The sequence below is a fragment of the Ornithodoros turicata genome, chromosome 7 (assembly GCF_037126465.1).
Source record: "Ornithodoros turicata isolate Travis chromosome 7, ASM3712646v1, whole genome shotgun sequence".
NCBI lineage: Eukaryota > Metazoa > Arthropoda > Arachnida > Ixodida > Argasidae > Ornithodoros > Ornithodoros turicata.
In genome coordinates, this window is record NC_088207.1 from 17,683,314 (window position 1) to 17,693,315 (window position 10,002).

Below are 10,002 nucleotides of genomic sequence, written 5' to 3' on the forward strand. Positions count from 1 at the left end.
ACGAACCTTTCAGGTACATCGCCTTCCAGGCGAGTACTCAAAGCTCACGCCTCTGTTTCTTCTGGTCGCGAGCGGCGCGGGTCGGATGGGATTTTGAAAAAATAAAAAGGTGCAGTTTGCGCGAGTTGCATTTGGCGTTCGAACGCAGGTGGGATGCTGTCAAACAATCTCGACCTGCGCGGAACACAACGTTTATGAAGCACTGTGATGTAACGTTGTCAGTTACACATATACCGTCTCCTAGCAATGCTGTGATCTTTGGCCCGTGCTCGTTCGGAGTGTTTCCTCAAAGCACCGTGCTGTGCCATGTTCACCTTGAAACGGCTTTTCCTTTTCAGAGCGAAAGCGACGCCTGGCTGCCCACTCTGATCGTAGCTGCGCTATGCGGGTGCGCTGCAGTGGTGACTCTGCAGTTGCCTGACACGGACAATGTCAAGCTTCGAGACGTGGTTCATGACGTTCACTCTTTTTCGAGGTAGGCTTCGAATGACTCAGAAAGCGAGAGTTTGCCTTACCGGTCCTGGGCCAGAGGTCTACTTTGTATTCCTGGAGCATGGAGATTGTAAAAGTCCCTATGCAACAAAGCCAAACTGCGACCACTGGTTCGCAAACATAGTACATTTACTATGTGTCCGCGATAACCCGTTGCGAACTTCAATTGCGATCGTACAGGCAATGGAAGCACTGGTACCGTCGTTATGCTACTTGCACGATGATGGAAATGCAGGCTAGTTGTTACGTCATGCTACTTTCGGCCCCCACGGTCTTAAAATAGGACTTCACCAGGCAACATGCACCCGTCCAGACTACATACATGAGCAAAACTGCTGTCATGCTTGTTACCAGGAAGCCTGTACTGTTCTCTGACACGTAAAGTATAAGTAGTCTACCCCTGAGCACTGTGAAGTCTTTATATTACTTAGGAGTGTACTTTTCTTGGAATAGGCATGTCAACTTCGTTGTGAACAAAGCACGGCAACGGCTGTTCTAATTACTAAGAACTCTCACAAATGCGCATGTTAGACTGACTGCCTACAAGGCGCTTGTGCTTCTTATCATACAATACGGATCTACTGTCTAGGATCAGCACACAATAACTAACAAAACGAAGCTGGAAAGTGTTCAGAGGGGAGCTGCCAGATTCATCTACAGGGATTTTCGATCGAGCACATCAGCATCCTCGCTGTGTAACGGGGCTAGCCTCCCTACGCTAGACTCACTGTTCAAATTTTACAGACTAACCCTTTTACACCAATCGCTAAACAGCTCACTGACCTCTACCTGAGAAACTTCATCATGACGTTGGTAGACAGACTGAAACCGAAACAAATCAAAAGGAGAGGGGGCTGGGTTCCACGAATGGGCACTTGTTCGTTGCCCCCTACTGAAAGAAAAGTAGGACCGAAGGTCGCGTCCCTTTGAGAGACCATCATAATCCCCTCAAGACGTGGCCTTCGGGCTCGACCTTGTTCGCCCCTACCTTTGAACGTAGTTCAACTCTACCAAATTGGCGGCGCTGTCGAACACTATCACGTCATTTGTTTACAAACAGGGAGAGGTCTATTACCTACCAGATTATCATTAGATAATCGACCTACAAAGCCACGATTTTGCCCTCGAGGAATTCCACCCCAGAAATGATAGCTTTAAATTTTCATTCTATCCGCTCCGAGATCAAACAGTGTCGGCGCGCAGCGGAGAAACGATGAACTACCATAGTGTGGACGCATCGTCTGCTTTCACACGTTTATTCAGCGTTTGGTGCAGTATGTGGAGCATTGGGGGACCGAACAGTATCGTACCAGTGATCTTCCGGTGAATATACGGTACAATTACGGAAAAGAACCATCAACTGCGAACATCTGCCCACGTGTTATCCACGCTAGAAAGGTGACAGTTTCGCCCCTGTGGGTCGATACCGACGTATAGGGGGCGTAACTGTCACCAAAACCAAAACCGTTCACGACTGGAACAGCCTACCGAATTAAGTGTTTTCGGCGCAAAAACCACCCGAATCTTACTGCAACCTAGAATCTTTCTTGTATAACCACCGCACTGGTAGCGGCCCACGACCAACAGCATGTTCAAATTAGTAAATAAATTCATTGCGCAGAATGATACCGCTATCAGTGCTCATTTTTGGAAAGCGCGGGGCGTACCTTTCTAATAATTATCATAACTGCAAAAGTGTTGTGAAAGGGGCGTACCCTCCATGGAGAACACAACCTGAGCTTCATACACAGATAACGACGACACAGATGACCCCCATTCACAGGCGTACCCTTCCGTTTTCAGCAAATCAGTAGACAGGACTGCATCATTTGAGACGCTGGTTGGTTATTAGCGTGTTATGCGGTGAACTTCTGCACGCTTCCCTGTGTAGTCTGCCCAGGGCGCATGATCCCCTCGAGTTAACATCCCGCCACACCGTCAAGCAGGTTACCGTGTATTCACACGAGCGCCTTTTCTGACTGCGCAGCGACTGAAGGAGGAGAAGGAGGTATAGCGTAATCACCCAATCATCAAACCATTCGGTCGCGGGCGGGGCTTATCGTACAGCAGAATCTAGGAAGCGCGCACGTTCTTATCTTATTTTTGGCGAGATATGAAAGAGCCTTGTGCAACATCACTGCGCTCGGCAGCTCCGTCCGTCAGAAAGAACCACGCGGATAGTTTGTTCGCGGGGCACAGAATCTGACGACTGACGCGCAGAGCCTTCCGGGAGGACGAGAAAAAGAAAGAAAAAGCCACTTCTGTTGCCAGTGTGGCAAGCTCTTTTGTTTTTATCTAATACACCTGGTAGAGCAACACTCGATTTTGTGGAAACTTGCCGATGAGCAATACCGAAATGTACCATGGAAACATGCCATGTGAGAACAGATCGTTTTTGAAATGAAAAAGAGACACCTGGATGGTCGAAGCAACGGTATGTATGTACACCAAAGCACTTTTTGGGTCCCCATATTCACGGCGTAGTCGTTGTATCAGTTAAGAACGCGTTAATTATTAATAACGAGTTGGCTGCATGCTCGCATTCCAAACCAAAAGGTATCGGCTCAGGATGCTGGTAGTTTCATTTAAAAACGAGAAAATGTGTGAGCAGTATGTCGCACGCCAGGTAAGCCAAAGCGGCTCAAAACTTAATCCACGAGCCGGCCACTGCGGAGGTCGCGCATATCCATAGTTCTCTTGCTTCATAAATTAACCGTGTAACGCTATAATATTTTAGGGCTGTAATTACACAAGCTTACAGGTAGCACCCTGTGTTCACCATCAAGTCTTGCAGTGCGCTCGCGGGAGGCCGCTGTGTGCATACATTGTGTCCTTACAAGCAGCAACAAGACGAACAGTTGTAATAAACGGAGCCAGTTTTTCTCGGTTTCACTATTTTTGCGTGTTTGCCATCTATCGCGGCCACAAAGTTTGGGAACTGCCACAGCGCTTCAAAGTAACGTGTTTTAAATCTGGATAAAGCTAGTGCTAAAAATGCAACATATTGACGAACTTACGTTATAGCGTCTCGCTTTGCCATAGCATTATTTCGTAATTATTCACTGGGGAGCTTCTTATACAACGCGATATGCAAAAAGTGCGAATTCGTAAATTTCGTTTTGTCCCATAATTTTATATGTATGGACGGGACGGTAACGTACCCCCCCCCCCCCCCAAAAAAAAGAAAAAGAAAGGAGAAGATAAGGAAAGATCATAAGGGTTGTTTGAGTGGGAGAGGGTCATTTCCAAGAGAGGTTCTTCTCCCGTTCGAATTGCACTACCAACGGTGCGCGTTCATGGTGGTGAACTCTACTCTACCTCGCTGTGCCACCGGTATATGCGATGAACGTTTTACTGCAATGAGTAGTGTACGAAGGCAGTAGACAAAAAAAAAAACATGGCCTGTCCAACGCCTAAATCAATGGGGCCAATGAAACGCAGGAATTTGAAGCTCCCAGAGGAGGGGATCGTACCTGAACCATCCCATTTCTGCACTCTAAAAACTGAACTTCAGGGCGTAGCAGACCATGCTCCAACCATGGCCACGAGCGATAGGGTCATCGCTTCTGATTCGAAGAGAGAAGAGGGCGAACGTTTTTTTTTTTTTGTCACTTATCATATATCCGAATTGACACAAGGGAGGTGGGTGGGGGGGGGGGGTTTATGGCAGGACCGGCTCGCCGTTGTTTTCCACACAGGAGTGGGCGTCGTCACGACTTTAGCAAAAAGAAGAAAAGAAGCAAGCCGGATAGAGGATAGAGGTGTGTAGAGGGTGCATGAGCTCGTCGTGGGGAGCAAACTGTTAGATGGGACCTACCTTCTGCAGAAAGAGGACAAGGTTTCTTGCTTTAGCAGAACGTGCGGCAGAACTACCACACACACACCATTGAGACAAAAAGGTGTACGCTCCACTGTGTCTTCCAATCAGAAGTGAGCCTTCGCGGCAATGGGTGGCGCAGAGTGTGTTATGCGATGAAGCTGTTTTTACTGTGTTCTAAAGTACATCTCTATTACAGCCCCCTTCCTATACGTATCTGAACGTCATTATCACGAAAATAAGGTTTGCTTACATAAGTATAATACCCTTTAATGCTTCCAGTCGTTTATTCCCCGATTGTCAAGACTCTGTAATGATCTTCCCCGCCATGTAGCACTTTTCACTAATCATCCCCAGTTTCAGGCGGCCATCACTAATTTGTTATCTCTCCCCTGACTCTCCTTTACGTTTTTTTTTTCTTTTTCTCGTACTGTTGTTCACGGTATCTATATGAGTACATCCTTGCTGGTTTTTGCATTATATCTTGATGACTTTAGTGTTGTATTTCCTTTTTTTAAGTATATTTGACGTTTCTTTTGTTGTTTGCCGATCATGTTAACTGCTTTTTCCGTTTTCACAGTGTTATTGTTATTGTCGCCCAACTTCTCCGTTATGTTTTACCCGTTTGGGTCTTTAACGTATTCTAATTAAATAAATAAATAAAGGTGCGACCTTTACGCCACAGACGTCTCCGCTTTACAGCACACTCATCACTATCATACTGCTGCGGCGTTACGGTAGAAAACGAAAAAGCACTCTCTCCTGCAGTCTTTCCCGCTCAGTCTTATTTACGAACGCTTTATGCATTTAGAGGCATGTTTAAGCACTAAAGAAACAAGGGAAAGGGTGCAGGCTAGCTGGTATAGATCCATGAAGAGAGACACGGACACAGAAGAGAACTGAGAACCTACGTGTGTTGTGTTCTGTGTCCGTGTCTCTCGGTCTTCTTCATGCATGTTTAAGCGCACATAATTCGAAGGAACCTGTTGCAGATGGGTTACGGAAAAACTATCACTGGCAGGTATAATGTCCCGCATATTCATCTCTATACTCTCGTTATGCGCTTTGCTATGCGGAGCAGAATGTATTCAAAAGCGGCCGCATCAATTCTCAAAACCTTGCGGTAGGCACATGGGTCCTCGTGTCGTAGCTCCCGTAAAAGGCTATTTTGCAGACCGTGCTCTTCCCTCAACACCCATTCTTTCGTCCATATCGTCCTTAACCACTCCTTTTCATGGCAGCATCCACTATCGTCAATGAGGACAGCAAAAGCCACCAATTGCTTCGCTTTCTTTCGTCCATTGCGTACCAAGCGCCGTGCACATAAAATTAATGCTGCAACCTTCAACCGCAGCGCGAACTTATCCCCGGCATCTGAGCTGACAGCACATTGGAACACTATCTGTGTAGGCATCCCAGAGGGGCGTTGCCTCAGCGCCTTATCATTTACCCTCTCGCTCCTTCAGTCGCTGCGCCGTCAGAAAACACGCTCGTGTGAATACACGGTTACTCGGCAATAGGGGAGCAGGAACTTAGAGATTCCTTCCCTTTCTCCTTTTTTTAAGAGTGCAGAAAAGAAGCAGAACCAAGTAGTACACTCTTAGAAATGAACTTCACCACATAGCACGCTCCTAGCCAACCATCATCCCGAATGACAACGTTCTCGCTCTAGATTTGTTGAAAACGGGAGGAGGAGCCTATTTTGTGCCGTGCATAATGTCACAAAATAGGCTCCTCCTCCCGTTTTCAACAAATCTAGAGCGAGAACGTTGTCATTCGGGGTGATGGTTGGCTATGAGCGTGCTATGTGGTGAAGTTCATTTCTAAGAGTGTACGAGCGGCGATCACAAGGTTTTGCGACTCGGGTATAAAGAAAGTTGGTAAAATTTGAAAACTATTAATTTTTCAACACAATTACCCCTTAACTGACTGCACATACTCCATCTGTCCAGCAGACTTCAGATGCCCTGGTAAAAAAAAAATGCTCTTGTTCATCAGACCACTGTTCCGTGGCAGCTTTCATGGAGTCCAAGTCGTCGGACCACATACGTTCCCTGGGGGTTACTTCTCAGATCAGATCAGATCTCAGATCAGATCAGATCTCAGATCAGATCAGATCAGATCTCAGATCAGATCAGATGAAAAAGCAAGATGCACCGCTTTTTCTGTTGACTTCCTACAGGTTTTGTAGCTTTTCTTGACGCCATGCCGCTTGAAACACCATGCGAAACCCGCTAATAAATCTACCTACTGTTCCGTGGCCGCTTGGGCCCGAAATGGCCCTGTGCAAACTTTGCTGCAACAGCCCCATGAATACATTCCCGTACCGTTATCAAACGACCGAAAAATAGAGTTTTAGTACATCGCACGATATCACCTGTGCGTACACTCTTAAAAATGAACTTCACCGCATAGCACGCTCCTAGCCAACCATAATATCGAATGATATCGTTATCTGCCCTGATTTGTTGAAAACGGGAGGCCTTTTTTGTGACAATTATGAGCAGCATAAGTGTCACAAAAAAGGCGTACGCCTCCCGTTTTCAACAAATCAGGGCAGATAACGATATCATTCGATATTATGGTTGGCTAGGGGCGTGCTATGCGGTGAAGTTCATTTTTAAGAGTGTACACTCTTAAAAATGAGTTTCACCACATAGCACGCTCCTAGCCAACCATCATTCCGAATGACAACATTCTCGTCCCTGATTTGTTGAAAACGTGGGGCGGAGCCTATTTTGTGACACTTATGCTGTTCATAATTGTCACAAAAAAGGCGTACGCCTCCCGTTTTCAGCAAATCAGGGAAGATAACGATATCATTCGGGATGATGGTTGGCTAGGAGCGTGCTATGTGGTGAAGTTCATTTTTAAGAGTGTACGTAAGGTGGAGTGTCGGTTGTGGGCTTTCTGTTATGGGCATGCGCGGAAAAGAGGAGGAGTCACGTTGAATGCCATGCCATAAACTTTTCTGTGCTCACGGTTGCCGTGGTACCATCTGTCGTCGGAGCTGAGTTTTCGACGCAGATCACAGAGATTTCCGGGGAGGTGCCCAATAATGCTGTCGCATTAATACCGCGATATTGAGAAAGTTGGCCTCGTTCTCGCCAAGCGCGAAGTGATCACGCAATGTGTTGTTGAGCGTCTTCGGGTGCATTATCCGAATCCACACATAACGCCGTTGGCCACAAGTGTGTGTATAGTAAGGTCCTATTGACCAGAAGCCTCAAACTCTAATCGAGTGGCGGGCCTCGTTGACCTTGGATGACATCATGATGCTCAAACTTCAGAGACCTCTAGCGCGCGTTAGGCAGCGTTCACACGGGGCAACTTTTTGCAGCAACTATGAGCAACTTTGGAGTTGCTGTCAGCCGGCAACCTCCAGCAACTGAGTTGCTCAGAGTTGCTGCGAATCGCTCCCGGACCGAAAACTGCATCGGCCAATCAGAGAGGGAAGCATTGCCACGTGACTCCCGACGGCGTTGTGGATTTCGTTCGTGGGTTCATGGGTTCAAATCCTGCAGGTGCAACTGAAAAATAACTTTTTCTTTTTTTACGAACTTCACGGAAACATATCAGTTGCCACTTCTGGAAGGCAGTAATGATCTATTGGGGCAATAAAACTGACTGAAATTTGATAAACAGCAGCTAAAGAAAAGATTCCACCAGTTCGATTCGAACCTACATTGTCCGGTCGCCATAAGGTTGCTTGTGGGTGGAGCTACCGAGTTGCTGCGTGTGAACGCGGACTCGAAATTGCTCGAAAGACGTTGGTTTGAGTTGCTTCGAGTTGCTGGGAAAAGTTGCCCCGTGTGAACGCCGGTTTACAGTTCAGCCACGATTATTACGAAGTTTTAGTGGATCGAACGTCACCCGTGAAAACCATGCGGTCATGGGATACTGTGGTATTCAAGTTCATCGCCGTCATGTCAGCCACTTCAGAACGAGCACGATTGGCTTATCACGTTTTCAGAACCGTTATCGTGAACGGTGTTCCGATCTACTAGAGACTCCCAATTGTCCTCTTGCAAGATCACACAGTATTTGTCACGCAACCCGCTCTAGCTCAAAGCAAATTTTGATGTCTCCAGTGCACAGCTTGCCCGTCGCGGGATCGCAGAAGAGCCTAAATCGATTAGGAGAAGTATGACTTCTCGCTGTTTTCGACAAGTCCGTGTAAATTATCAACACCTTGTACCCAAAATATGACAATGTACCACACTTCTCATATCGTGAGGCAACATGCAGAAAACCAGACAGTGCTATATCCTGTTTTCGCTTAATTTTGGGACAAACAATAATAATCAAGGATATCCAAGCAATTTCGGCTTTCAGTACAGTTTTCGTGCGCTCTATCGCAAAACAGAGAACGTCGCACCCTAGCCCACGAAAGCAGCTTTGCAACGGTACCGATATTATCGATAACAGACGTACACGAGTGGCACAATCTTGGTACAGAAATGCCCTATTTCAATACAGGAGTGGGACCGCATCCTTAACTCGTTCACGCTTCGTTTGAATATACGCTCCTCTACCGCTAACTTTTATATGAGCTATGAACACACGTCTAGTAATGTGCGGATAATCTTCGCTTTCGAGTGCTAGCCCTTTTTTGTAATGTCGTCATACTATCATCCGGTGCCGTGTATCTACGTGGCATGATATAGTGACGTAACTATTCTGTGTACTTGTAACAAGTACCTTTTATCCTTGCAGACCCGTGGAGACCCATGGTGAATGAGCAACTCCAGCTGGGCAACTAAACTTGCAACGACCTTCCTTAAGCCCACCTTTTTCCCACCACGAAGCAGACATCGTCGCGGAACAGTCCCGAATGTTAAATATGATCGTATCATAAATTTGACATTGTATTGTATAAGTCATACGAAATATATCAACGTGTAAAGCATACATCATTCGACACTAGATTCATTATTATGCTTTATGGGAGCGTGAATAGGACCTTTATTCCATCAGATGCGGTGAGGTACCCGAGACACAAGTGAGGTAATACACGGAAAGCGAGATAACACCAGTAGTACTCAGGTACCCGCGGATGCGGCTGTAGAATATGTACCACTGCGCTCATGTACCATGTTGCAAGCCCATTGGCCGAGACTGCGCGCGCGCTCCCATTGGTCGACGATGTTTTCAAATCGCACTTTGTACGCGCTTATGTATGTGTGCAGCGTCTCGGCCGTTTCACCATACACTCTTAAAAATGAACTTCACCGCATAGCACGCTCCTAGCCAACCACAATCTCAAATGATATCGTTATCTGCCCTGATTTGTTGAAAACGGTAGGCCTACGCCTTTTTTGTGACAATTATGAACAGCATAAGTGTCACAAAAAAGGCGTACGCCTCCCGTTTTCAACAAATCAGGGCAGATAACGATATCATTCGAGATTATGGTTGGCTAGGAGCGTGCTATGCGGTGAAGTTCATTTTTAAGAGTGTAGTTTCGAAATAGCACGGCCGGCACGTCGTCCTCCTGTGTTTTGGTGGTGTCAATCGACAGAACAGTTTGTGGAAATATGTTCACGGGCTGATTCGTGCGTCGGTGTGATTCTACGCGTATTGTGCTGTTTCTGGACACAATTATTATGCCACGAACAGTCCATCAACTGCGAAACTGAAATCGAGCGGATGGAGCGTAAAACACGTTCTGGTGCTGTCTCGAGGACTGACAA

At 46.6% G+C, this 10,002-nt stretch overlaps 1 long non-coding RNA gene across 1 annotated transcript; it reads left to right on the top strand.

Annotated features, from left to right (window-relative positions):
• The first annotated feature begins 343 nt into the window (after positions 1 to 343).
• Positions 344 to 9,220, top strand: LOC135399618 (uncharacterized). The gene is made up of 2 exons (XR_010424365.1): positions 344 to 475; positions 9,026 to 9,220. It is a non-coding gene; the product is annotated as an uncharacterized LOC135399618 (long non-coding RNA).
• The last annotated feature ends 782 nt before the right edge of the window (positions 9,221 to 10,002 follow it).